This window comes from Schistocerca cancellata, chromosome 1, assembly GCF_023864275.1.
Source record: "Schistocerca cancellata isolate TAMUIC-IGC-003103 chromosome 1, iqSchCanc2.1, whole genome shotgun sequence".
In the NCBI taxonomy this organism is placed as follows: domain Eukaryota; kingdom Metazoa; phylum Arthropoda; class Insecta; order Orthoptera; family Acrididae; genus Schistocerca; species Schistocerca cancellata.
Window position 1 is genome coordinate 480,656,672 of NC_064626.1, and position 24,159 is coordinate 480,680,830.

Consider the following 24,159-nt stretch of genomic DNA (forward strand, 5'->3'; position numbering starts at 1 on the left):
CCACTGGAAGCGTCTCTTTAGGCCACCCACAACAAGAAAATGCCGTGCCCGCCATATGGTAGCGACGCCACTTGTCTGTAGCTGTCGTAGTTAAGGAGACAGCATCAAGAGACGTTTTCGTGCCGTGACCAGGTTTCGAACCTGGGCTTTCCGTAACCCACTAAAGTATCATAGCTGTACCTGTCAGGGGCGGAGCTAGAATGCTCCATGTAACAAACATATGTGAGCTCAAGGAGGTTACACTTGTGATGAAGTGGTAGTACAAACTGCGGCCTGCGGAACACGAGTGAAAAACCAAGAAAGCACTGTGATTTCGTGTACTCGTGCACTATCGTCAAGCAACGGCAGCAAGGAAAAACTTTCAAATTGCCGTGACCAGGATACGAAACCTGGGTTATTGCGGCCACAACGCAATGTCCTAACCACTAGACGATCACGGCCACGGAGGCGCCCGCCAGAGCAGCTGGCGGGAATGCAAGTGGCGGTACACAGCAAAGCCCAGCCCACAGTGTCACGCCACAGCAGTGTCAGACACGTTCTCCATCACATGTATACAAACAAATGAACGTGCCTGCGCTGTCGGGACACTAACTACAGTGGTTAGCTGCATTCACCTCCGTGGCAATGTCTTGCAGTCCTCCAAGCCTCTTGACTACAGACATGTGACTCGATAACAAGTGGACAGACGCAGCATCTCTCTCGCCGTCAGGTGTTGCCACGAATCGTACTTAACGTGGCTTTCTGCACGCGTCAGCGTAGCGTCAGTCGAGCAAAGTCGAGACAAGTCGCATAAGAGGAGCAACAAAAACGCGCATTTCCGGTACCGGGATTCGAACCCGGGCCTCCTGGGTGAGAGCCAGGTATCCTAGCCACTAGACTACACCGGATGACGGCGCCAGTGCTCCTCCAGCGAACGCAGCAACCACCCACGATTAACTGACGACAACTGTAAAAAATCCACTCTCGCACGCTATAGAACGGCATGCTCTGGACGCATATCGTGGAGACGAACGCCAGCAGTGATGAGAGCAAAAGGCGCCTACAAATCCTGCCGTTGCACCACGTACTGTTCTACGACAATTCACGAAGCAGACGCTCACGCCTTGTTGTGCTGTTTCCTTTGCGGGCAATGAGTGCATGTGACTTCGATGCAGGAAACATTACACGTTTGGCAGCAGTGGGATTGGAACCCACGCCTCCGAAGAGACTGGTGCCTGAAACCAGCGCCTCAGACCGCTCGGCCACGCTACCTACGCAACACGCGCGTCACATGAGCTGCGTCCTACTCCACGAGAACACACAGCAACGGCACAAAAATGAGACGCCAAAATTGGCAACGGTGGGATTCGAACCCACGCCTCCGAAGAGACTGGTGCCTAAAACCAGCGCCTTAGACCGCTCGGCCACGTTACCCTTGGAACAGCGGCGGCAAAACGTTCCCTTTGTACTACAAAGATCACTTCGAAAAGGAAGTATCTTGGCAATCGCCGTGCCATGTATTTTCACTGCTCTCCCACTGGAAGCGTCTCTTTAGGCCACCCACAACAAGAAAATGCCGTGCCCGCCATATGGTAGCGACGCCACTTGTCTGTAGCTGTCGTAGTTAAGGAGACAGCATCAAGAGACGTTTTCGTGCCGTGACCAGGTTTCGAACCTGGGCTTTCCGTAACCACTAAAGTATCATAGCTGTACCTGTCAGGGGCGGAGCTAGAATGCTCCATGTAACAAACATATGTGAGCTCAAGGAGGTTACACTTGTGATGAAGTGGTAGTACAAACTGCGGCCTGCGGAACACGAGTGAAAAACCAAGAAAGCACTGTGATTTCGTGTACTCGTGCACTATCGTCAAGCAACGGCAGCAAGGAAAAACTTTCAAAATTGCCGTGACCAGGATACGAACCTGGGTTATTGCGGCCACAACGCAATGTCCTAACCACTAGACGATCACGGCCACGGAGGCGCCCGCCAGAGCAGCTGGCGGGAATGCAAGTGGCGGTACACAGCAAAGCCCAGCCCACAGTGTCACGCCACAGCAGTGTCAGACACGTTCTCCATCACATGTATACAAACAAATGAACGTGCCTGCGCTGTCGGGACACTAACTACAGTGGTTAGCTGCATTCACCTCCGTGGCAATGTCTTGCAGTCCTCCAAGCCTCTTGACTACAGACATGTGACTCGATAACAAGTGGACAGACGCAGCATCTCTCTCGCCGTCAGGTGTTGCCACGAATCGTACTTAACGTGGCTTTCTGCACGCGTCAGCGTAGCGTCAGTCGAGCAAAGTCGAGACAAGTCGCATAAGAGGAGCAACAAAAACGCGCATTTCCGGTACCGGGATTCGAACCCGGGCCTCCTGGGTGAGAGCCAGGTATCCTAGCCACTAGACTACACCGGATGACGGCGCCAGTGCTCCTCCAGCGAACGCAGCAACCACCCACGATTAACTGACGACAACTGTAAAAAATCCACTCTCGCACGCTATAGAACGGCATGCTCTGGACGCATATCGTGGAGACGAACGCCAGCAGTGATGAGAGCAAAAGGCGCCTACAAATCCTGCCGTTGCACCACGTACTGTTCTACGACAATTCACGAAGCAGACGCTCACGCCTTGTTGTGCTGTTTCCTTTGCGGGCAATGAGTGCATGTGACTTCGATGCAGGAAACATTACACGTTTGGCAGCAGTGGGATTGGAACCCACGCCTCCGAAGAGACTGGTGCCTGAAACCAGCGCCTCAGACCGCTCGGCCACGCTACCTACGCAACACGCGCGTCACATGAGCTGCGTCCTACTCCACGAGAACACACAGCAACGGCCACAAAAAATGAGACGCCAAAATTGGCAACGGTGGGATTCGAACCCACGCCTCCGAAGAGACTGGTGCCTAAAACCAGCGCCTTAGACCGCTCGGCCACGTTACCCTTGGAACAGCGGCGGCAAAACGTTCCCTTTGTACTACAAAGATCACTTCGAAAAGGAAGTATCTTGGCAATCGCCGTGCCATGTATTTTCACTGCTCTCCCACTGGAAGCGTCTCTTTAGGCCACCCACAACAAGAAAATGCCGTGCCCGCCATATGGTAGCGACGCCACTTGTCTGTAGCTGTCGTAGTTAAGGAGACAGCATCAAGAGACGTTTTCGTGCCGTGACCAGGTTTCGAACCTGGGCTTTCCGTAACCACTAAAGTATCATAGCTGTACCTGTCAGGGGCGGAGCTAGAATGCTCCATGTAACAAACATATGTGAGCTCAAGGAGGTTACACTTGTGATGAAGTGGTAGTACAAACTGCGGCCTGCGGAACACGAGTGAAAAACCAAGACAGCACTGTGATTTCGTGTACTCGTGCACTATCGTCAATGCAAACGGCAGCAAGGAAAAACTTTCAAAATTGCCGTGACCAGGATACGAACCTGGGTTATTGCGGCCACAACGCAATGTCCTAACCACTAGACGATCACGGCCACGGAGGCGCCCGCCAGAGCAGCTGGCGGGAATGCAAGTGGCGGTACACAGCAAAGCCCAGCCCACAGTGTCACGCCACAGCAGTGTCAGACACGTTCTCCATCACATGTATACAAACAAATGAACGTGCCTGCGCTGTCGGGACACTAACTACAGTGGTTAGCTGCATTCACCTCCGTGGCAATGTCTTGCAGTCCTCCAAGCCTCTTGACTACAGACATGTGACTCGATAACAAGTGGACAGACGCAGCATCTCTCTCGCCGTCGGGTGTTGCCACGAATCGTACTTAACGTGGCTTTCTGCACGCGTCAGCGTAGCGTCAGTCGAGCAAAGTCGAGACAAGTCGCATAAGAGGAGCAACAAAAACGCGCATTTCCGGTACCGGGATTCGAACTCGGGCCTCCTGGGTGAGAGCCAGGTATCCTAGCCACTAGACTACACCGGATGACGGCGCCAGTGCTCCTCCAGCGAACGCAGCAACCACCCACGATTAACTGACGACAACTGTAAAAAATCCACTCTCGCACGCTATAGAACGGCATGCTCTGGACGCATATCGTGGAGACGAACGCCAGCAGTGATGAGAGCAAAAGGCGCCTACAAATCCTGCCGTTGCACCACGTACTGTTCTACGACAATTCACGAAGCAGACGCTCACGCTTTGTTGTGCTGTTTCCTTTGCGGGCAATGAGTGCATGTGACTTCGATGCAGGAAACATTACACGTTTGGCAGCAGTGGGATTGGAACCCACGCCTCCGAAGAGACTGGTGCCTGAAACCAGCGCCTCAGACCGCTCGGCCACGCTACCTACGCAACACGCGCGTCACATCAGCTGCGTCCTACTCCACGAGAACACACAGCAACGGCACAAAAATGAGACGCCAAAATTGGCAACGGTGGGATTCGAACCCACGCCTCCGAAGAGACTGGTGCCTAAAACCAGCGCCTTAGACCGCTCGGCCACGTTACCCTTGGAACAGCGGCGGCAAAACGTTCCCTTTGTACTACAAAGATCACTTCGAAAAGGAAGTATCTTGGCAATCGCCGTGCCATGTATTTTCACTGCTCTCCCACTGGAAGCGTCTCTTTAGGCCACCCACAACAAGAAAATGCCGTGCCCGCCATATGGTAGCGACGCCACTTGTCTGTAGCTGTCGTAGTTAAGGAGACAGCATCAAGAGACGTTTTCGTGCCGTGACCAGGTTTCGAACCTGGGCTTTCCGTAACCACTAAAGTATCATAGCTGTACCTGTCAGGGGCGGAGCTAGAATGCTCCATGTAACAAACATATGTGAGCTCAAGGAGGTTACACTTGTGATGAAGTGGTAGTACAAACTGCGGCCTGCGGAACACGAGTGAAAAACCAAGAAAGCACTGTGATTTCGTGTACTCGTGCACTATCGTCAATGCAACGGCAGCAAGGAAAAACTTTCAAAATTGCCGTGACCAGGATACGAACCTGGGTTATTGCGGCCACAACGCAATGTCCTAACCACTAGACGATCACGGCCACGGAGGCGCCCGCCAGAGCAGCTGGCGGGAATGCAAGTGGCGGTACACAGCAAAGCCCAGCCCACAGTGTCACGCCACAGCAGTGTCAGACACGTTCTCCATCACATGTATACAAACAAATGAACGTGCCTGCGCTGTCGGGACACTAACTACAGTGGTTAGCTGCATTCACCTCCGTGGCAATGTCTTGCAGTCCTCCAAGCCTCTTGACTACAGACATGTGACTCGATAACAAGTGGACAGACGCAGCATCTCTCTCGCCGTCGGGTGTTGCCACGAATCGTACTTAACGTGGCTTTCTGCACGCGTCAGCGTAGCGTCAGTCGAGCAAAGTCGAGACAAGTCGCATAAGAGGAGCAACAAAAACGCGCATTTCCGGTACCGGGATTCGAACCCGGGCCTCCTGGGTGAGAGCCAGGTATCCTAGCCACTAGACTACACCGGATGACGGCGCCAGTGCTCCTCCAGCGAACGCAGCAACCACCCACGATTAACTGACGACAACTGTAAAAAATCCACTCTCGCACGCTATAGAACGGCATGCTCTGGACGCATATCGTGGAGACGAACGCCAGCAGTGATGAGAGCAAAAGGCGCCTACAAATCCTGCCGTTGCACCACGTACTGTTCTACGACAATTCACGAAGCAGACGCTCACGCCTTGTTGTGCTGTTTCCTTTGCGGGCAATGAGTGCATGTGACTTCGATGCAGGAAACATTACACGTTTGGCAGCAGTGGGATTGGAACCCACGCCTCCGAAGAGACTGGTGCCTGAAACCAGCGCCTCAGACCGCTCGGCCACGCTACCTACGCAACACGCGCGTCACATGAGCTGCGTCCTACTCCACGAGAACACACAGCAACGGCACAAAAATGAGACGCCAAAATTGGCAACGGTGGGATTCGAACCCACGCCTCCGAAGAGACTGGTGCCTAAAACCAGCGCCTTAGACCGCTCGGCCACGTTACCCTTGGAACAGCGGCGGCAAAACGTTCCCTTTGTACTACAAAGATCACTTCGAAAAGGAAGTATCTTGGCAATCGCCGTGCCATGTATTTTCACTGCTCTCCCACTGGAAGCGTCTCTTTAGGCCACCCACAACAAGAAAATGCCGTGCCCGCCATATGGTAGCGACGCCACTTGTCTGTAGCTGTCGTAGTTAAGGAGACAGCATCAAGAGACGTTTTCGTGCCGTGACCAGGTTTCGAACCTGGGCTTTCCGTAACCACTAAAGTATCATAGCTGTACCTGTCAGGGGCGGAGCTAGAATGCTCCATGTAACAAACATATGTGAGCTCAAGGAGGTTACACTTGTGATGAAGTGGTAGTACAAACTGCGGCCTGCGGAACACGAGTGAAAAACCAAGAAAGCACTGTGATTTCGTGTACTCGTGCACTATCGTCAATGCAACGGCAGCAAGGAAAAACTTTCAAAATTGCCGTGACCAGGATTCGAACCTGGGTTATTGCGGCCACAACGCAATGTCCTAACCACTAGACGATCACGGCCACGGAGGCGCCCGCCAGAGCAGCTGGCGGGAATGCAAGTGGCGGTACACAGCAAAGCCCAGCCCACAGTGTCACGCCACAGCAGTGTCAGACACGTTCTCCATCACATGTATACAAACAAATGAACGTGCCTGCGCTGTCGGGACACTAACTACAGTGGTTAGCTGCATTCACCTCCGTGGCAATGTCTTGCAGTCCTCCAAGCCTCTTGACTACAGACATGTGACTCGATAACAAGTGGACAGACGCAGCATCTCTCTCGCCGTCGGGTGTTGCCACGAATCGTACTTAACGTGGCTTTCTGCACGCGTCAGCGTAGCGTCAGTCGAGCAAAGTCGAGACAAGTCGCATAAGAGGAGCAACAAAAACGCGCATTTCCGGTACCGGGATTCGAACCCGGGCCTCCTGGGTGAGAGCCAGGTATCCTAGCCACTAGACTACACCGGATGACGGCGCCAGTGCTCCTCCAGCGAACGCAGCAACCACCCACGATTAACTGACGACAACTGTAAAAAATCCACTCTCGCACGCTATAGAACGGCATGCTCTGGACGCATATCGTGGAGACGAACGCCAGCAGTGATGAGAGCAAAAGGCGCCTACAAATCCTGCCGTTGCACCACGTACTGTTCTACGACAATTCACGAAGCAGACGCTCACGCCTTGTTGTGCTGTTTCCTTTGCGGGCAATGAGTGCATGTGACTTCGATGCAGGAAACATTACACGTTTGGCAGCAGTGGGATTGGAACCCACGCCTCCGAAGAGACTGGTGCCTGAAACCAGCGCCTCAGACCGCTCGGCCACGCTACCTACGCAACACGCGCGTCACATGAGCTGCGTCCTACTCCACGAGAACACACAGCAACGGCACAAAAATGAGACGCCAAAATTGGCAACGGTGGGATTCGAACCCACGCCTCCGAAGAGACTGGTGCCTAAAACCAGCGCCTTAGACCGCTCGGCCACGTTACCCTTGGAACAGCGGCGGCAAAACGTTCCCTTTGTACTACAAAGATCACTTCGAAAAGGAAGTATCTTGGCAATCGCCGTGCCATGTATTTTCACTGCTCTCCCACTGGAAGCGTCTCTTTAGGCCACCCACAACAAGAAAATGCCGTGCCCGCCATATGGTAGCGACGCCACTTGTCTGTAGCTGTCGTAGTTAAGGAGACAGCATCAAGAGACGTTTTCGTGCCGTGACCAGGTTTCGAACCTGGGCTTTCCGTAACCACTAAAGTATCATAGCTGTACCTGTCAGGGGCGGAGCTAGAATGCTCCATGTAACAAACATATGTGAGCTCAAGGAGGTTACACTTGTGATGAAGTGGTAGTACAAACTGCGGCCTGCGGAACACGAGTGAAAAACCAAGAAAGCACTGTGATTTCGTGTACTCGTGCACTATCGTCAATGCAACGGCAGCAAGGAAAAACTTTCAAAATTGCCGTGACCAGGATTCGAACCTGGGTTATTGCGGCCACAACGCAATGTCCTAACCACTAGACGATCACGGCCACGGAGGCGCCCGCCAGAGCAGCTGGCGGGAATGCAAGTGGCGGTACACAGCAAAGCCCAGCCCACAGTGTCACGCCACAGCAGTGTCAGACACGTTCTCCATCACATGTATACAAACAAATGAACGTGCCTGCGCTGTCGGGACACTAACTACAGTGGTTAGCTGCATTCACCTCCGTGGCAATGTCTTGCAGTCCTCCAAGCCTCTTGACTACAGACATGTGACTCGATAACAAGTGGACAGACGCAGCATCTCTCTCGCCGTCGGGTGTTGCCACGAATCGTACTTAACGTGGCTTTCTGCACGCGTCAGCGTAGCGTCAGTCGAGCAAAGTCGAGACAAGTCGCATAAGAGGAGCAACAAAAACGCGCATTTCCGGTACCGGGATTCGAACCCGGGCCTCCTGGGTGAGAGCCAGGTATCCTAGCCACTAGACTACACCGGATGACGGCGCCAGTGCTCCTCCAGCGAACGCAGCAACCACCCACGATTAACTGACGACAACTGTAAAAAATCCACTCTCGCACGCTATAGAACGGCATGCTCTGGACGCATATCGTGGAGACGAACGCCAGCAGTGATGAGAGCAAAAGGCGCCTACAAATCCTGCCGTTGCACCACGTACTGTTCTACGACAATTCACGAAGCAGACGCTCACGCCTTGTTGTGCTGTTTCCTTTGCGGGCAATGAGTGCATGTGACTTCGATGCAGGAAACATTACACGTTTGGCAGCAGTGGGATTGGAACCCACGCCTCCGAAGAGACTGGTGCCTGAAACCAGCGCCTCAGACCGCTCGGCCACGCTACCTACGCAACACGCGCGTCACATGAGCTGCGTCCTACTCCACGAGAACACACAGCAACGGCACAAAAATGAGACGCCAAAATTGGCAACGGTGGGATTCGAACCCACGCCTCCGAAGAGACTGGTGCCTAAAACCAGCGCCTTAGACCGCTCGGCCACGTTACCCTTGGAACAGCGGCGGCAAAACGTTCCCTTTGTACTACAAAGATCACTTCGAAAAGGAAGTATCTTGGCAATCGCCGTGCCATGTATTTTCACTGCTCTCCCACTGGAAGCGTCTCTTTAGGCCACCCACAACAAGAAAATGCCGTGCCCGCCATATGGTAGCGACGCCACTTGTCTGTAGCTGTCGTAGTTAAGGAGACAGCATCAAGAGACGTTTTCGTGCCGTGACCAGGTTTCGAACCTGGGCTTTCCGTAACCACTAAAGTATCATAGCTGTACCTGTCAGGGGCGGAGCTAGAATGCTCCATGTAACAAACATATGTGAGCTCAAGGAGGTTACACTTGTGATGAAGTGGTAGTACAAACTGCGGCCTGCGGAACACGAGTGAAAAACCAAGAAAGCACTGTGATTTCGTGTACTCGTGCACTATCGTCAAGCAACGGCAGCAAGGAAAAACTTTCAAAATTGCCGTGACCAGGATACGAACCTGGGTTATTGCGGCCACAACGCAATGTCCTAACCACTAGACGATCACGGCCACGGAGGCGCCCGCCAGAGCAGCTGGCGGGAATGCAAGTGGCGGTACACAGCAAAGCCCAGCCCACAGTGTCACGCCACAGCAGTGTCAGACACGTTCTCCATCACATGTATACAAACAAATGAACGTGCCTGCGCTGTCGGGACACTAACTACAGTGGTTAGCTGCATTCACCTCCGTGGCAATGTCTTGCAGTCCTCCAAGCCTCTTGACTACAGACATGTGACTCGATAACAAGTGGACAGACGCAGCATCTCTCTCGCCGTCAGGTGTTGCCACGAATCGTACTTAACGTGGCTTTCTGCACGCGTCAGCGTAGCGTCAGTCGAGCAAAGTCGAGACAAGTCGCATAAGAGGAGCAACAAAAACGCGCATTTCCGGTACCGGGATTCGAACCCGGGCCTCCTGGGTGAGAGCCAGGTATCCTAGCCACTAGACTACACCGGATGACGGCGCCAGTGCTCCTCCAGCGAACGCAGCAACCACCCACGATTAACTGACGACAACTGTAAAAAATCCACTCTCGCACGCTATAGAACGGCATGCTCTGGACGCATATCGTGGAGACGAACGCCAGCAGTGATGAGAGCAAAAGGCGCCTACAAATCCTGCCGTTGCACCACGTACTGTTCTACGACAATTCACGAAGCAGACGCTCACGCCTTGTTGTGCTGTTTCCTTTGCGGGCAATGAGTGCATGTGACTTCGATGCAGGAAACATTACACGTTTGGCAGCAGTGGGATTGGAACCCACGCCTCCGAAGAGACTGGTGCCTGAAACCAGCGCCTCAGACCGCTCGGCCACGCTACCTACGCAACACGCGCGTCACATGAGCTGCGTCCTACTCCACGAGAACACACAGCAACGGCACAAAAATGAGACGCCAAAATTGGCAACGGTGGGATTCGAACCCACGCCTCCGAAGAGACTGGTGCCTAAAACCAGCGCCTTAGACCGCTCGGCCACGTTACCCTTGGAACAGCGGCGGCAAAACGTTCCCTTTGTACTACAAAGATCACTTCGAAAAGGAAGTATCTTGGCAATCGCCGTGCCATGTATTTTCACTGCTCTCCCACTGGAAGCGTCTCTTTAGGCCACCCACAACAAGAAAATGCCGTGCCCGCCATATGGTAGCGACGCCACTTGTCTGTAGCTGTCGTAGTTAAGGAGACAGCATCAAGAGACGTTTTCGTGCCGTGACCAGGTTTCGAACCTGGGCTTTCCGTAACCACTAAAGTATCATAGCTGTACCTGTCAGGGGCGGAGCTAGAATGCTCCATGTAACAAACATATGTGAGCTCAAGGAGGTTACACTTGTGATGAAGTGGTAGTACAAACTGCGGCCTGCGGAACACGAGTGAAAAACCAAGACAGCACTGTGATTTCGTGTACTCGTGCACTATCGTCAATGCAACGGCAGCAAGGAAAAACTTTCAAAATTGCCGTGACCAGGATACGAACCTGGGTTATTGCGGCCACAACGCAATGTCCTAACCACTAGACGATCACGGCCACGGAGGCGCCCGCCAGAGCAGCTGGCGGGAATGCAAGTGGCGGTACACAGCAAAGCCCAGCCCACAGTGTCACGCCACAGCAGTGTCAGACACGTTCTCCATCACATGTATACAAACAAATGAACGTGCCTGCGCTGTCGGGACACTAACTACAGTGGTTAGCTGCATTCACCTCCGTGGCAATGTCTTGCAGTCCTCCAAGCCTCTTGACTACAGACATGTGACTCGATAACAAGTGGACAGACGCAGCATCTCTCTCGCCGTCGGGTGTTGCCACGAATCGTACTTAACGTGGCTTTCTGCACGCGTCAGCGTAGCGTCAGTCGAGCAAAGTCGAGACAAGTCGCATAAGAGGAGCAACAAAAACGCGCATTTCCGGTACCGGGATTCGAACTCGGGCCTCCTGGGTGAGAGCCAGGTATCCTAGCCACTAGACTACACCGGATGACGGCGCCAGTGCTCCTCCAGCGAACGCAGCAACCACCCACGATTAACTGACGACAACTGTAAAAAATCCACTCTCGCACGCTATAGAACGGCATGCTCTGGACGCATATCGTGGAGACGAACGCCAGCAGTGATGAGAGCAAAAGGCGCCTACAAATCCTGCCGTTGCACCACGTACTGTTCTACGACAATTCACGAAGCAGACGCTCACGCTTTGTTGTGCTGTTTCCTTTGCGGGCAATGAGTGCATGTGACTTCGATGCAGGAAACATTACACGTTTGGCAGCAGTGGGATTGGAACCCACGCCTCCGAAGAGACTGGTGCCTGAAACCAGCGCCTCAGACCGCTCGGCCACGCTACCTACGCAACACGCGCGTCACATCAGCTGCGTCCTACTCCACGAGAACACACAGCAACGGCACAAAAATGAGACGCCAAAATTGGCAACGGTGGGATTCGAACCCACGCCTCCGAAGAGACTGGTGCCTAAAACCAGCGCCTTAGACCGCTCGGCCACGTTACCCTTGGAACAGCGGCGGCAAAACGTTCCCTTTGTACTACAAAGATCACTTCGAAAAGGAAGTATCTTGGCAATCGCCGTGCCATGTATTTTCACTGCTCTCCCACTGGAAGCGTCTCTTTAGGCCACCCACAACAAGAAAATGCCGTGCCCGCCATATGGTAGCGACGCCACTTGTCTGTAGCTGTCGTAGTTAAGGAGACAGCATCAAGAGACGTTTTCGTGCCGTGACCAGGTTTCGAACCTGGGCTTTCCGTAACCACTAAAGTATCATAGCTGTACCTGTCAGGGGCGGAGCTAGAATGCTCCATGTAACAAACATATGTGAGCTCAAGGAGGTTACACTTGTGATGAAGTGGTAGTACAAACTGCGGCCTGCGGAACACGAGTGAAAAACCAAGAAAGCACTGTGATTTCGTGTACTCGTGCACTATCGTCAATGCAACGGCAGCAAGGAAAAACTTTCAAAATTGCCGTGACCAGGATACGAACCTGGGTTATTGCGGCCACAACGCAATGTCCTAACCACTAGACGATCACGGCCACGGAGGCGCCCGCCAGAGCAGCTGGCGGGAATGCAAGTGGCGGTACACAGCAAAGCCCAGCCCACAGTGTCACGCCACAGCAGTGTCAGACACGTTCTCCATCACATGTATACAAACAAATGAACGTGCCTGCGCTGTCGGGACACTAACTACAGTGGTTAGCTGCATTCACCTCCGTGGCAATGTCTTGCAGTCCTCCAAGCCTCTTGACTACAGACATGTGACTCGATAACAAGTGGACAGACGCAGCATCTCTCTCGCCGTCGGGTGTTGCCACGAATCGTACTTAACGTGGCTTTCTGCACGCGTCAGCGTAGCGTCAGTCGAGCAAAGTCGAGACAAGTCGCATAAGAGGAGCAACAAAAACGCGCATTTCCGGTACCGGGATTCGAACCCGGGCCTCCTGGGTGAGAGCCAGGTATCCTAGCCACTAGACTACACCGGATGACGGCGCCAGTGCTCCTCCAGCGAACGCAGCAACCACCCACGATTAACTGACGACAACTGTAAAAAATCCACTCTCGCACGCTATAGAACGGCATGCTCTGGACGCATATCGTGGAGACGAACGCCAGCAGTGATGAGAGCAAAAGGCGCCTACAAATCCTGCCGTTGCACCACGTACTGTTCTACGACAATTCACGAAGCAGACGCTCACGCCTTGTTGTGCTGTTTCCTTTGCGGGCAATGAGTGCATGTGACTTCGATGCAGGAAACATTACACGTTTGGCAGCAGTGGGATTGGAACCCACGCCTCCGAAGAGACTGGTGCCTGAAACCAGCGCCTCAGACCGCTCGGCCACGCTACCTACGCAACACGCGCGTCACATGAGCTGCGTCCTACTCCACGAGAACACACAGCAACGGCACAAAAATGAGACGCCAAAATTGGCAACGGTGGGATTCGAACCCACGCCTCCGAAGAGACTGGTGCCTAAAACCAGCGCCTTAGACCGCTCGGCCACGTTACCCTTGGAACAGCGGCGGCAAAACGTTCCCTTTGTACTACAAAGATCACTTCGAAAAGGAAGTATCTTGGCAATCGCCGTGCCATGTATTTTCACTGCTCTCCCACTGGAAGCGTCTCTTTAGGCCACCCACAACAAGAAAATGCCGTGCCCGCCATATGGTAGCGACGCCACTTGTCTGTAGCTGTCGTAGTTAAGGAGACAGCATCAAGAGACGTTTTCGTGCCGTGACCAGGTTTCGAACCTGGGCTTTCCGTAACCACTAAAGTATCATAGCTGTACCTGTCAGGGGCGGAGCTAGAATGCTCCATGTAACAAACATATGTGAGCTCAAGGAGGTTACACTTGTGATGAAGTGGTAGTACAAACTGCGGCCTGCGGAACACGAGTGAAAAACCAAGAAAGCACTGTGATTTCGTGTACTCGTGCACTATCGTCAATGCAACGGCAGCAAGGAAAAACTTTCAAAATTGCCGTGACCAGGATTCGAACCTGGGTTATTGCGGCCACAACGCAATGTCCTAACCACTAGACGATCACGGCCACGGAGGCGCCCGCCAGAGCAGCTGGCGGGAATGCAAGTGGCGGTACACAGCAAAGCCCAGCCCACAGTGTCACGCCACAGCAGTGTCAGACACGTTCTCCATCACATGTATACAAACAAATGAACGTGCCTGCGCTGTCGGGACACTAACTACAGTGGTTAGCTGCATTCACCTCCGTGGCAATGTCTTGCAGTCCTCCAAGCCTCTTGACTACAGACATGTGACTCGATAACAAGTGGACAGACGCAGCATCTCTCTCGCCGTCGGGTGTTGCCACGAATCGTACTTAACGTGGCTTTCTGCACGCGTCAGCGTAGCGTCAGTCGAGCAAAGTCGAGACAAGTCGCATAAGAGGAGCAACAAAAACGCGCATTTCCGGTACCGGGAATCGAACCCGGGCCTCGTGGGTGAGAGCCAGGTATCCTAGCCACTAGACTACACCGGATGACGGCGCCAGTGCTCCTCCAGCGAACGCAGCAACCACCCACGATTAACTGACGACAACTGTAAAAAATCCACTCTCGCACGCTATAGAACGGCATGCTCTGGACGCATATCGTGGAGACGAACGCCAGCAGTGATGAGAGCAAAAGGCGCCTACAAATCCTGCCGTTGCACCACGTACTGTTCTACGACAATTCACGAAGCAGACGCTCACGCCTTGTTGTGCTGTTTCCTTTGCGGGCAATGAGTGCATGTGACTTCGATGCAGGAAACATTACACGTTTGGCAGCAGTGGGATTGGAACCCACGCCTCCGAAGAGACTGGTGCCTGAAACCAGCGCCTCAGACCGCTCGGCCACGCTACCTACGCAACACGCGCGTCACATCAGCTGCGTCCTACTCCACGAGAACACACAGCAACGGCACAAAAATGAGACGCCAAAATTGGCAACGGTGGGATTCGAACCCACGCCTCCGAAGAGACTGGTGCCTAAAACCAGCGCCTTAGACCGCTCGGCCACGTTACCCTTGGAACAGCGGCGGCAAAACGTTCCCTTTGTACTACAAAGATCACTTCGAAAAGGAAGTATCTTGGCAATCGCCGTGCCATGTATTTTCACTGCTCTCCCACTGGAAGCGTCTCTTTAGGCCACCCACAACAAGAAAATGCCGTGCCCGCCATATGGTAGCGACGCCACTTGTCTGTAGCTGTCGTAGTTAAGGAGACAGCATCAAGAGACGTTTTCGTGCCGTGACCAGGTTTCGAACCTGGGCTTTCCGTAACCACTAAAGTATCATAGCTGTACCTGTCAGGGGCGGAGCTAGAATGCTCCATGTAACAAACATATGTGAGCTCAAGGAGGTTACACTTGTGATGAAGTGGTAGTACAAACTGCGGCCTGCGGAACACGAGTGAAAAACCAAGAAAGCACTGTGATTTCGTGTACTCGTGCACTATCGTCAAGCAACGGCAGCAAGGAAAAACTTTCAAAATTGCCGTGACCAGGATACGAACCTGGGTTATTGCGGCCACAACGCAATGTCCTAACCACTAGACGATCACGGCCACGGAGGCGCCCGCCAGAGCAGCTGGCGGGAATGCAAGTGGCGGTACACAGCAAAGCCCAGCCCACAGTGTCACGCCACAGCAGTGTCAGACACGTTCTCCATCACATGTATACAAACAAATGAACGTGCCTGCGCTGTCGGGACACTAACTACAGTGGTTAGCTGCATTCACCTCCGTGGCAATGTCTTGCAGTCCTCCAAGCCTCTTGACTACAGACATGTGACTCGATAACAAGTGGACAGACGCAGCATCTCTCTCGCCGTCAGGTGTTGCCACGAATCGTACTTAACGTGGCTTTCTGCACGCGTCAGCGTAGCGTCAGTCGAGCAAAGTCGAGACAAGTCGCATAAGAGGAGCAACAAAAACGCGCATTTCCGGTACCGGGATTCGAACCCGGGCCTCCTGGGTGAGAGCCAGGTATCCTAGCCACTAGACTACACCGGATGACGGCGCCAGTGCTCCTCCAGCGAACGCAGCAACCACCCACGATTAACTGACGACAACTGTAAAAAATCCACTCTCGCACGCTATAGAACGGCATGCTCTGGACGCATATCGTGGAGACGAACGCCAGCAGTGATGAGAGCAAAAGGCGCCTACAAATCCTGCCGTTGCACCACGTACTGTTCTACGACAATTCACGAAGCAGACGCTCACGCCTTGTTGTGCTGTTTCCTTTGCGGGCAATGAGTGCATGTGACTTCGATGCAGGAAACATTACACGTTTGGCAGCAGTGGGATTGGAACCCACGCCTCCGAAGAGACTGGTGCCTGAAACCAGCGCCTCAGACCGCTCGGCCACGCTACCTACGCAACACGCGCGTCACATGAGCTGCGTCCTACTCCACGAGAACACACAGCAACGGCACAAAAATGAGACGCCAAAATTGGCAACGGTGGGATTCGAACCCACGCCTCCGAAGAGACTGGTGCCTAAAACCAGCGCCTTAGACCGCTCGGCCACGTTACCCTTGGAACAGCGGCGGCAAAACGTTCCCTTTGTACTACAAAGATCACTTCGAAAAGGAAGTATCTTGGCAATCGCCGTGCCATGTATTTTCACTGCTCTCCCACTGGAAGCGTCTCTTTAGGCCACCCACAACAAGAAAATGCCGTGCCCGCCATATGGTAGCGACGCCACTTGTCTGTAGCTGTCGTAGTTAAGGAGACAGCATCAAGAGACGTTTTCGTGCCGTGACCAGGTTTCGAACCTGGGCTTTCCGTAACCACTAAAGTATCATAGCTGTACCTGTCAGGGGCGGAGCTAGAATGCTCCATGTAACAAACATATGTGAGCTCAAGGAGGTTACACTTGTGATGAAGTGGTAGTACATACTGCGGCCTGCGGAACACGAGTGAAAAACCAAGAAAGCACTGTGATTTCGTGTACTCGTGCACTATCGTCAATGCAACGGCAGCAAGGAAAAACTTTCAAAATTGCCGTGACCAGGATACGAACCTGGGTTATTGCGGCCACAACGCAATGTCCTAACCACTAGACGATCACGGCCACGGAGGCGCCCGCCAGAGCAGCTGGCGGGAATGCAAGTGGCGGTACACAGCAAAGCCCAGCCCACAGTGTCACGCCACAGCAGTGTCAGACACGTTCTCCATCACATGTATACAAACAAATGAACGTGCCTGCGCTGTCGGGACACTAACTACAGTGGTTAGCTGCATTCACCTCCGTGGCAATGTCTTGCAGTCCTCCAAGCCTCTTGACTACAGACATGTGACTCGATAACAAGTGGACAGACGCAGCATCTCTCTCGCCGTCGGGTGTTGCCACGAATCGTACTTAACGTGGCTTTCTGCACGCGTCAGCGTAGCGTCAGTCGAGCAAAGTCGAGACAAGTCGCATAAGAGGAGCAACAAAAACGCGCATTTCCGGTACCGGGATTCGAACCCGGGCCTCCTGGGTGAGAGCCAGGTATCCTAGCCACTAGACTACACCGGATGACGGCGCCAGTGCTCCTCCAGCGAACGCAGCAACCACCCACGATTAACTGACGACAACTGTAAAAAATCCACTCTCGCACGCTATAGAACGGCATGCTCTGGACGCATATCGTGGAGACGAACGCCAGCAGTGATGAGAGCAAAAGGCGCCTACAAATCCTGCCGTTGCACCACGTACTGTTCTACGACAATTCACGAAGCAGACGCTCACGCCTTGTTGTGCTGTTTCCTTTGCGGGCAATGAGTGCATGTGACTTCGATGCAGGAAACATTACACGTTTGGCAGCAGTGGGATTGGAACCCACGCCTCCGAAGAGACTGGTGCCTGAAACCAGCGCCTCAGACCGCTCGGCCACGCTACCTACGCAACACGCGCGTCACATGAGCTGCGTCCTACTCCACGAGAACACACAGCAACGGCACAAAAATGAGACGCCAAAATTGGCAACGGTGGGATTCGAACCCACGCCTCCGAAGAGACTGGTGCCTAAAACCAGCGCCTTAGACCGCTCGGCCACGTTACCCTTGGAACAGCGGCGGCAAAACGTTCCCTTTGTACTACAAAGATCACTTCGAAAAGGAAGTATCTTGGCAATCGCCGTGCCATGTATTTTCACTGCTCTCCCACTGGAAGCGTCTCTTTAGGCCACCCACAACAAGAAAATGCCGTGCCCGCCATATGGTAGCGACGCCACTTGTCTGTAGCTGTCGTAGTTAAGGAGACAGCATCAAGAGACGTTTTCGTGCCGTGACCAGGTTTCGAACCTGAGCTTTCCGTAACCACTAAAGTATCATAGCTGTACCTGTCAGGGGCGGAGCTAGAATGCTCCATGTAACAAACATATGTGAGCTCAAGGAGGTTACACTTGTGATGAAGTGGTAGTACAAACTGCGGCCTGCGGAACACGAGTGAAAAACCAAGAAAGCACTGTGATTTCGTGTACTCGTGCACTATCGTCAATGCAACGGCAGCAAGGAAAAACTTTCAAAATTGCCGTGACCAGGATACGAACCTGGGTTATTGCGGCCACAACGCAATGTCCTAACCACTAGACGATCACGGCCACGGAGGCGCCCGCCAGAGCAGCTGGCGGGAATGCAAGTGGCGGTACACAGCAAAGCCCAGCCCACAGTGTCACGCCACAGCAGTGTCAGACACGTTCTCCATCACATGTATACAAACAAATGAACGTGCCTGCGCTGTCGGGACACTAACTACAGTGGTTAGCTGCATTCACCTCCGTGGCAATGTCTTGCAGTCCTCCAAGCCTCTTGACTACAGACATGTGACTCGATAACAAGTGGACAGACGCAGCATCTCTCTCGCCGTCGGGTGTTGCCACGAATCGTACTTAACGTGGCTTTCTGCACGCGTCAGCGTAGCGTCAGTCGAGCAAAGTCGAGACAAGTCGCATAAGAGGAGCAACAAAAACGCGCATTTCCGGTACCGGGATTCGAACCCGGGCCTCCTGGGTGAGAGCCAGGTATCCTAGCCACTAGACTACACCGGATGACGGCGCCAGTGCTCCTCCAGCGAACGCAGCAACCACCCACGATTAACTGACGACAACTGTAAAAAATCCACTCTCGCACGCTATAGAACGGCATGCTCTGGACGCATATCGTGGAGACGAACGCCAGCAGTGATGAGAGCAAAAGGCGCCTACAAATCCTGCCGTTGCACCACGTACTGTTCTACGACAATTCACGAAGCAGACGCTCACGCCTTGTTGTGCTGTTTCCTTTGCGGGCAATGAGTGCATGTGACTTCGATGCAGGAAACATTACACGTTTGGCAGCAGTGGGATTGGAACCCACGCCTCCGAAGAGACTGGTGCCTGAAACCAGCGCCTCAGACCGCTCGGCCACGCTACCTACGCAACACGCGCGTCACATGAGCTGCGTCCTACTCCACGAGAACACACAGCAACGGCACAAAAATGAGACGCCAAAATTGGCAACGGTGGGATTCGAACCCACGCCTCCGAAGAGACTGGTGCCTAAAACCAGCGCCTTAGACCGCTCGGCCACGTTACCCTTGGAACAGCGGCGGCAAAACGTTCCCTTTGTACTACAAAGATCACTTCGAAAAGGAAGTATCTTGGCAATCGCCGTGCCATGTATTTTCACTGCTCTCCCACTGGAAGCGTCTCTTTAGGCCACCCACAACAAGAAAATGCCGTGCCCGCCATATGGTAGCGACGCCACTTGTCTGTAGCTGTCGTAGTTAAGGAGACAGCATCAAGAGACGTTTTCGTGCCGTGACCAGGTTTCGAACCTGGGCTTTCCGTAACCACTAAAGTATCATAGCTGTACCTGTCAGGGGCGGAGCTAGAATGCTCCATGTAACAAACATATGTGAGCTCAAGGAGGTTACACTTGTGATGAAGTGGTAGTACAAACTGCGGCCTGCGGAACACGAGTGAAAAACCAAGAAAGCACTGTGATTTCGTGTACTCGTGCACTATCGTCAAGCAACGGCAGCAAGGAAAAACTTTCAAAATTGCCGTGACCAGGATACGAACCTGGGTTATTGCGGCCACAACGCAATGTCCTAACCACTAGACGATCACGGCCACGGAGGCGCCCGCCAGAGCAGCTGGCGGGAATGCAAGTGGCGGTACACAGCAAAGCCCAGCCCACAGTGTCACGCCACAGCAGTGTCAGACACGTTCTCCATCACATGTATACAAACAAATGAACGTGCCTGCGCTGTCGGGACACTAACTACAGTGGTTAGCTGCATTCACCTCCGTGGCAATGTCTTGCAGTCCTCCAAGCCTCTTGACTACAGACATGTGACTCGATAACAAGTGGACAGACGCAGCATCTCTCTCGCCGTCAGGTGTTGCCACGAATCGTACTTAACGTGGCTTTCTGCACGCGTCAGCGTAGCGTCAGTCGAGCAAAGTCGAGACAAGTCGCATAAGAGGAGCAACAAAAACGCGCATTTCCGGTACCGGGATTCGAACCCGGGCCTCCTGGGTGAGAGCCAGGTATCCTAGCCACTAGACTACACCGGATGACGGCGCCAGTGCTCCTCCAGCGAACGCAGCAACCACCCACGATTAACTGACGACAACTGTAAAAAATCCACTCTCGCACGCTATAGAACGGCATGCTCTGGACGCATATCGTGGAGACGAACGCCAGCAGTGATGAGAGCAAAAGGCGCCTACAAATCCTGCCGTTGCACCACGTACTGTTCTACGACAATTCACGAAGCAGACGCTCACGCCTTGTTGTGCTGTTTCCTTTGCGGGCAATGAGTGCATGTGACTTCGATGCAGGAAACATTACACGTTTGGCAGCAGTGGGATTGGAACCCACGCCTCCGAAGAGACTGGTGCCTGAAACCAGCGCCTCAGACCGCTCGGCCACGCTACCTACGCAACACGCGCGTCACATGAGCTGCGTCCTACTCCACGAGAACACACAGCAACGGCACAAAAATGAGACGCCAAAATTGGCAACGGTGGGATTCGAACCCACGCCTCCGAAGAGACTGGTGCCTAAAACCAGCGCCTTAGACCGCTCGGCCACGTTACCCTTGGAACAGCGGCGGCAAAACGTTCCCTTTGTACTACAAAGATCACTTCGAAAAGGAAGTATCTTGGCAATCGCCGTGCCATGTATTTTCACTGCTCTCCCACTGGAAGCGTCTCTTTAGGCCACCCACAACAAGAAAATGCCGTGCCCGCCATATGGTAGCGACGCCACTTGTCTGTAGCTGTCGTAGTTAAGGAGACAGCATCAAGAGACGTTTTCGTGCCGTGACCAGGTTTCGAACCTGGGCTTTCCGTAACCACTAAAGTATCATAGCTGTACCTGTCAGGGGCGGAGCTAGAATGCTCCATGTAACAAACATATGTGAGCTCAAGGAGGTTACACTTGTGATGAAGTGGTAGTACAAACTGCGGCCTGCGGAACACGAGTGAAAAACCAAGAAAGCACTGTGATTTCGTGTACTCGTGCACTATCGTCAAGCAACGGCAGCAAGGAAAAACTTTCAAAATTGCCGTGACCAGGATACGAACCTGGGTTATTGCGGCCACAACGCAATGTCCTAACCACTAGACGATCACGGCCACGGAGGCGCCCGCCAGAGCAGCTGGCGGGAATGCAAGTGGCGGTACACAGCAAAGCCCAGCCCACAGTGTCACGCCACAGCAGTGTCAGACACGTTCTCCATCACATGTATACAAACAAATGAACGTGCCTGCGCTGTCGGGACACTAACTACAGTGGTTAGCTGCATTCACCTCCGTGGCAATGTCTTGCAGTCCTCCAAGCCTCTTGACTACAGACATGTGACTCGATAACAAGTGGACAGACGCAGCATCTCTCTCGCCGTCAGGTGTTGCCACGAATCGTACTTAACGTGGCTTTCTGCACGCGTCAGCGTAGCGTCAGTCGAGCAAAGTCGAGACAAGTCGCATAAGAGGAGCAACAAAAACGCGCATTTCCGGTACCGGGATTCGAACCCGGGCCTCCTGGGTGAGAGCCAGGTATCCTAGCCACTAGACTACACCGGATGACGGCGCCAGTGCTCCTCCAGCGAACGCAGCAACCACCCACGATTAACTGACGACAACTGTAAAAAATCCACTCTCGCACGCTATAGAACGGCATGCTCTGGACGCATATCGTGGAGACGAACGCCAGCAGTGATGAGAGCAAAAGGCGCCTACAAATCCTGCCGTTGCACCACGTACTGTTCTACGACAATTCACGAAGCAGACGCTCACGCCTTGTTGTGCTGTTTCCTTTGCGGGCAATGAGTGCATGTGACTTCGATGCAGGAAACATTACACGTTTGGCAGCAGTGGGATTGGAACCCACGCCTCCGAAGAGACTGGTGCCTGAAACCAGCGCCTCAGACCGCTCGGCCACGCTACCTACGCAACACGCGCGTCACATGAGCTGCGTCCTACTCCACGAGAACACACAGCAACGGCACAAAAATGAGACGCCAAAATTGGCAACGGTGGGATTCGAACCCACGCCTCCGAAGAGACTGGTGCCTAAAACCAGCGCCTTAGACCGCTCGGCCACGTTACCCTTGGAACAGCGGCGGCAAAACGTTCCCTTTGTACTACAAAGATCACTTCGAAAAGGAAGTATCTTGGCAATCGCCGTGCCATGTATTTTCACTGCTCTCCCACTGGAAGCGTCTCTTTAGGCCACCCACAACAAGAAAATGCCGTGCCCGCCATATGGTAGCGACGCCACTTGTCTGTAGCTGTCGTAGTTAAGGAGACAGCATCAAGAGACGTTTTCGTGCCGTGACCAGGTTTCGAACCTGGGCTTTCCGTAACCACTAAAGTATCATAGCTGTACCTGTCAGGGGCGGAGCTAGAATGCTCCATGTAACAAACATATGTGAGCTCAAGGAGGTTACACTTGTGATGAAGTGGTAGTACAAACTGCGGCCTGCGGAACACGAGTGAAAAACCAAGACAGCACTGTGATTTCGTGTACTCGTGCACTATCGTCAATGCAACGGCAGCAAGGAAAAACTTTCAAAATTGCCGTGACCAGGATACGAACCTGGGTTATTGCGGCCACAACGCAATGTCCTAACCACTAGACGATCACGGCCACGGAGGCGCCCGCCAGAGCAGCTGGCGGGAATGCAAGTGGCGGTACACAGCAAAGCCCAGCCCACAGTGTCACGCCACAGCAGTGTCAGACACGTTCTCCATCACATGTATACAAACAAATGAACGTGCCTGCGCTGTCGGGACACTAACTACAGTGGTTAGCTGCATTCACCTCCGTGGCAATGTCTTGCAGTCCTCCAAGCCTCTTGACTACAGACATGTGACTCGATAACAAGTGGACAGACGCAGCATCTCTCTCGCCGTCGGGTGTTGCCACGAATCGTACTTAACGTGGCTTTCTGCACGCGTCAGCGTAGCGTCAGTCGAGCAAAGTCGAGACAAGTCGCATAAGAGGAGCAACAAAAACGCGCATTTCCGGTACCGGGATTCGAACTCGGGCCTCCTGGGTGAGAGCCAGGTATCCTAGCCACTAGACTACACCGGATGACGGCGCCAGTGCTCCTCCAGCGAACGCAGCAACCACCCACGATTAACTGACGACAACTGTAAAAAATCCACTCTCGCACGCTATAGAACGGCATGCTCTGGACGCATATCGTGGAGACGAACGCCAGCAGTGATGAGAGCAAAAGGCGCCTACAAATCCTGCCGTTGCACCACGTACTGTTCTACGACAATTCACGAAGCAGACGCTCACGCTTTGTTGTGCTGTTTCCTTTGCGGGCAATGAGTGCATGTGACTTCGATGCAGGAAACATTACACGTTTGGCAGCAGTGGGATTGGAACCCACGCCTCCGAAGAGACTGGTGCCTGAAACCAGCGCCTCAGACCGCTCGGCCACGCTACCTACGCAACACGCGCGTCACATCAGCTGCGTCCTACTCCACGAGAACACACAGCAACGGCACAAAAATGAGACGCCAAAATTGGCAACGGTGGGATTCGAACCCACGCCTCCGAAGAGACTGGTGCCTAAAACCAGCGCCTTAGACCGCTCGGCCACGTTACCCTTGGAACAGCGGCGGCAAAACGTTCCCTTTGTACTACAAAGATCACTTCGAA

The 24,159-nt window shown here is 53.5% G+C and overlaps 47 non-coding genes across 47 annotated transcripts; all 47 read right to left on the bottom strand.

The window, feature by feature from the left end:
- Positions 1-815: 815 nt before the first annotated feature.
- On the bottom strand, positions 816-887 carry Trnae-cuc (transfer RNA glutamic acid (anticodon CUC)). The gene has a single exon. It is a non-coding gene; the product is annotated as a tRNA-Glu (tRNA).
- Positions 888-1,331: 444 nt separating this feature from the next.
- Trnal-uag (transfer RNA leucine (anticodon UAG)) lies at positions 1,332-1,413 on the bottom strand. The gene has a single exon. It is a non-coding gene; the product is annotated as a tRNA-Leu (tRNA).
- Positions 1,414-1,880: 467 nt separating this feature from the next.
- Trnah-gug (transfer RNA histidin (anticodon GUG)) lies at positions 1,881-1,952 on the bottom strand. Its single transcript has one exon. It is a non-coding gene; the product is annotated as a tRNA-His (tRNA).
- A 375-nt stretch (positions 1,953-2,327) lies between these two features.
- Trnae-cuc (transfer RNA glutamic acid (anticodon CUC)) lies at positions 2,328-2,399 on the bottom strand. Its single transcript has one exon. It is a non-coding gene; the product is annotated as a tRNA-Glu (tRNA).
- A 446-nt stretch (positions 2,400-2,845) lies between these two features.
- Trnal-uag (transfer RNA leucine (anticodon UAG)) lies at positions 2,846-2,927 on the bottom strand. The gene has a single exon. It is a non-coding gene; the product is annotated as a tRNA-Leu (tRNA).
- Positions 2,928-3,396: 469 nt separating this feature from the next.
- Positions 3,397-3,468, bottom strand: Trnah-gug (transfer RNA histidin (anticodon GUG)). The gene has a single exon. It is a non-coding gene; the product is annotated as a tRNA-His (tRNA).
- Positions 3,469-3,843: 375 nt separating this feature from the next.
- Positions 3,844-3,915, bottom strand: Trnae-cuc (transfer RNA glutamic acid (anticodon CUC)). Its single transcript has one exon. It is a non-coding gene; the product is annotated as a tRNA-Glu (tRNA).
- Positions 3,916-4,359: 444 nt separating this feature from the next.
- Positions 4,360-4,441, bottom strand: Trnal-uag (transfer RNA leucine (anticodon UAG)). The gene has a single exon. It is a non-coding gene; the product is annotated as a tRNA-Leu (tRNA).
- Positions 4,442-4,909: 468 nt separating this feature from the next.
- Positions 4,910-4,981, bottom strand: Trnah-gug (transfer RNA histidin (anticodon GUG)). Its single transcript has one exon. It is a non-coding gene; the product is annotated as a tRNA-His (tRNA).
- Positions 4,982-5,356: 375 nt separating this feature from the next.
- Positions 5,357-5,428, bottom strand: Trnae-cuc (transfer RNA glutamic acid (anticodon CUC)). Its single transcript has one exon. It is a non-coding gene; the product is annotated as a tRNA-Glu (tRNA).
- Positions 5,429-5,872: 444 nt separating this feature from the next.
- Positions 5,873-5,954, bottom strand: Trnal-uag (transfer RNA leucine (anticodon UAG)). Its single transcript has one exon. It is a non-coding gene; the product is annotated as a tRNA-Leu (tRNA).
- Positions 5,955-6,422: 468 nt separating this feature from the next.
- Positions 6,423-6,494, bottom strand: Trnah-gug (transfer RNA histidin (anticodon GUG)). The gene has a single exon. It is a non-coding gene; the product is annotated as a tRNA-His (tRNA).
- Positions 6,495-6,869: 375 nt separating this feature from the next.
- Trnae-cuc (transfer RNA glutamic acid (anticodon CUC)) lies at positions 6,870-6,941 on the bottom strand. Its single transcript has one exon. It is a non-coding gene; the product is annotated as a tRNA-Glu (tRNA).
- Positions 6,942-7,385: 444 nt separating this feature from the next.
- Positions 7,386-7,467, bottom strand: Trnal-uag (transfer RNA leucine (anticodon UAG)). Its single transcript has one exon. It is a non-coding gene; the product is annotated as a tRNA-Leu (tRNA).
- A 468-nt stretch (positions 7,468-7,935) lies between these two features.
- Trnah-gug (transfer RNA histidin (anticodon GUG)) lies at positions 7,936-8,007 on the bottom strand. Its single transcript has one exon. It is a non-coding gene; the product is annotated as a tRNA-His (tRNA).
- Positions 8,008-8,382: 375 nt separating this feature from the next.
- Positions 8,383-8,454, bottom strand: Trnae-cuc (transfer RNA glutamic acid (anticodon CUC)). The gene has a single exon. It is a non-coding gene; the product is annotated as a tRNA-Glu (tRNA).
- Positions 8,455-8,898: 444 nt separating this feature from the next.
- Positions 8,899-8,980, bottom strand: Trnal-uag (transfer RNA leucine (anticodon UAG)). Its single transcript has one exon. It is a non-coding gene; the product is annotated as a tRNA-Leu (tRNA).
- A 467-nt stretch (positions 8,981-9,447) lies between these two features.
- Trnah-gug (transfer RNA histidin (anticodon GUG)) lies at positions 9,448-9,519 on the bottom strand. Its single transcript has one exon. It is a non-coding gene; the product is annotated as a tRNA-His (tRNA).
- Positions 9,520-9,894: 375 nt separating this feature from the next.
- Positions 9,895-9,966, bottom strand: Trnae-cuc (transfer RNA glutamic acid (anticodon CUC)). Its single transcript has one exon. It is a non-coding gene; the product is annotated as a tRNA-Glu (tRNA).
- A 444-nt stretch (positions 9,967-10,410) lies between these two features.
- On the bottom strand, positions 10,411-10,492 carry Trnal-uag (transfer RNA leucine (anticodon UAG)). The gene has a single exon. It is a non-coding gene; the product is annotated as a tRNA-Leu (tRNA).
- Positions 10,493-10,960: 468 nt separating this feature from the next.
- Positions 10,961-11,032, bottom strand: Trnah-gug (transfer RNA histidin (anticodon GUG)). The gene has a single exon. It is a non-coding gene; the product is annotated as a tRNA-His (tRNA).
- Positions 11,033-11,407: 375 nt separating this feature from the next.
- Trnae-cuc (transfer RNA glutamic acid (anticodon CUC)) lies at positions 11,408-11,479 on the bottom strand. Its single transcript has one exon. It is a non-coding gene; the product is annotated as a tRNA-Glu (tRNA).
- A 444-nt stretch (positions 11,480-11,923) lies between these two features.
- Positions 11,924-12,005, bottom strand: Trnal-uag (transfer RNA leucine (anticodon UAG)). Its single transcript has one exon. It is a non-coding gene; the product is annotated as a tRNA-Leu (tRNA).
- A 468-nt stretch (positions 12,006-12,473) lies between these two features.
- Positions 12,474-12,545, bottom strand: Trnah-gug (transfer RNA histidin (anticodon GUG)). Its single transcript has one exon. It is a non-coding gene; the product is annotated as a tRNA-His (tRNA).
- A 375-nt stretch (positions 12,546-12,920) lies between these two features.
- Trnae-cuc (transfer RNA glutamic acid (anticodon CUC)) lies at positions 12,921-12,992 on the bottom strand. The gene has a single exon. It is a non-coding gene; the product is annotated as a tRNA-Glu (tRNA).
- Positions 12,993-13,436: 444 nt separating this feature from the next.
- On the bottom strand, positions 13,437-13,518 carry Trnal-uag (transfer RNA leucine (anticodon UAG)). The gene has a single exon. It is a non-coding gene; the product is annotated as a tRNA-Leu (tRNA).
- A 468-nt stretch (positions 13,519-13,986) lies between these two features.
- Positions 13,987-14,058, bottom strand: Trnah-gug (transfer RNA histidin (anticodon GUG)). Its single transcript has one exon. It is a non-coding gene; the product is annotated as a tRNA-His (tRNA).
- Positions 14,059-14,433: 375 nt separating this feature from the next.
- Trnae-cuc (transfer RNA glutamic acid (anticodon CUC)) lies at positions 14,434-14,505 on the bottom strand. Its single transcript has one exon. It is a non-coding gene; the product is annotated as a tRNA-Glu (tRNA).
- A 444-nt stretch (positions 14,506-14,949) lies between these two features.
- Positions 14,950-15,031, bottom strand: Trnal-uag (transfer RNA leucine (anticodon UAG)). Its single transcript has one exon. It is a non-coding gene; the product is annotated as a tRNA-Leu (tRNA).
- A 467-nt stretch (positions 15,032-15,498) lies between these two features.
- On the bottom strand, positions 15,499-15,570 carry Trnah-gug (transfer RNA histidin (anticodon GUG)). The gene has a single exon. It is a non-coding gene; the product is annotated as a tRNA-His (tRNA).
- A 375-nt stretch (positions 15,571-15,945) lies between these two features.
- Positions 15,946-16,017, bottom strand: Trnae-cuc (transfer RNA glutamic acid (anticodon CUC)). The gene has a single exon. It is a non-coding gene; the product is annotated as a tRNA-Glu (tRNA).
- A 444-nt stretch (positions 16,018-16,461) lies between these two features.
- On the bottom strand, positions 16,462-16,543 carry Trnal-uag (transfer RNA leucine (anticodon UAG)). Its single transcript has one exon. It is a non-coding gene; the product is annotated as a tRNA-Leu (tRNA).
- A 468-nt stretch (positions 16,544-17,011) lies between these two features.
- Positions 17,012-17,083, bottom strand: Trnah-gug (transfer RNA histidin (anticodon GUG)). The gene has a single exon. It is a non-coding gene; the product is annotated as a tRNA-His (tRNA).
- Positions 17,084-17,458: 375 nt separating this feature from the next.
- On the bottom strand, positions 17,459-17,530 carry Trnae-cuc (transfer RNA glutamic acid (anticodon CUC)). Its single transcript has one exon. It is a non-coding gene; the product is annotated as a tRNA-Glu (tRNA).
- A 444-nt stretch (positions 17,531-17,974) lies between these two features.
- Trnal-uag (transfer RNA leucine (anticodon UAG)) lies at positions 17,975-18,056 on the bottom strand. Its single transcript has one exon. It is a non-coding gene; the product is annotated as a tRNA-Leu (tRNA).
- Positions 18,057-18,524: 468 nt separating this feature from the next.
- On the bottom strand, positions 18,525-18,596 carry Trnah-gug (transfer RNA histidin (anticodon GUG)). The gene has a single exon. It is a non-coding gene; the product is annotated as a tRNA-His (tRNA).
- A 375-nt stretch (positions 18,597-18,971) lies between these two features.
- Trnae-cuc (transfer RNA glutamic acid (anticodon CUC)) lies at positions 18,972-19,043 on the bottom strand. The gene has a single exon. It is a non-coding gene; the product is annotated as a tRNA-Glu (tRNA).
- Positions 19,044-19,487: 444 nt separating this feature from the next.
- Positions 19,488-19,569, bottom strand: Trnal-uag (transfer RNA leucine (anticodon UAG)). The gene has a single exon. It is a non-coding gene; the product is annotated as a tRNA-Leu (tRNA).
- Positions 19,570-20,036: 467 nt separating this feature from the next.
- On the bottom strand, positions 20,037-20,108 carry Trnah-gug (transfer RNA histidin (anticodon GUG)). The gene has a single exon. It is a non-coding gene; the product is annotated as a tRNA-His (tRNA).
- A 375-nt stretch (positions 20,109-20,483) lies between these two features.
- On the bottom strand, positions 20,484-20,555 carry Trnae-cuc (transfer RNA glutamic acid (anticodon CUC)). The gene has a single exon. It is a non-coding gene; the product is annotated as a tRNA-Glu (tRNA).
- A 444-nt stretch (positions 20,556-20,999) lies between these two features.
- Positions 21,000-21,081, bottom strand: Trnal-uag (transfer RNA leucine (anticodon UAG)). The gene has a single exon. It is a non-coding gene; the product is annotated as a tRNA-Leu (tRNA).
- Positions 21,082-21,548: 467 nt separating this feature from the next.
- Positions 21,549-21,620, bottom strand: Trnah-gug (transfer RNA histidin (anticodon GUG)). Its single transcript has one exon. It is a non-coding gene; the product is annotated as a tRNA-His (tRNA).
- A 375-nt stretch (positions 21,621-21,995) lies between these two features.
- Trnae-cuc (transfer RNA glutamic acid (anticodon CUC)) lies at positions 21,996-22,067 on the bottom strand. Its single transcript has one exon. It is a non-coding gene; the product is annotated as a tRNA-Glu (tRNA).
- A 444-nt stretch (positions 22,068-22,511) lies between these two features.
- Positions 22,512-22,593, bottom strand: Trnal-uag (transfer RNA leucine (anticodon UAG)). The gene has a single exon. It is a non-coding gene; the product is annotated as a tRNA-Leu (tRNA).
- A 468-nt stretch (positions 22,594-23,061) lies between these two features.
- Trnah-gug (transfer RNA histidin (anticodon GUG)) lies at positions 23,062-23,133 on the bottom strand. Its single transcript has one exon. It is a non-coding gene; the product is annotated as a tRNA-His (tRNA).
- A 375-nt stretch (positions 23,134-23,508) lies between these two features.
- Trnae-cuc (transfer RNA glutamic acid (anticodon CUC)) lies at positions 23,509-23,580 on the bottom strand. Its single transcript has one exon. It is a non-coding gene; the product is annotated as a tRNA-Glu (tRNA).
- Positions 23,581-24,024: 444 nt separating this feature from the next.
- Positions 24,025-24,106, bottom strand: Trnal-uag (transfer RNA leucine (anticodon UAG)). Its single transcript has one exon. It is a non-coding gene; the product is annotated as a tRNA-Leu (tRNA).
- Between the last annotated feature and the right edge of the window lie 53 nt (positions 24,107-24,159).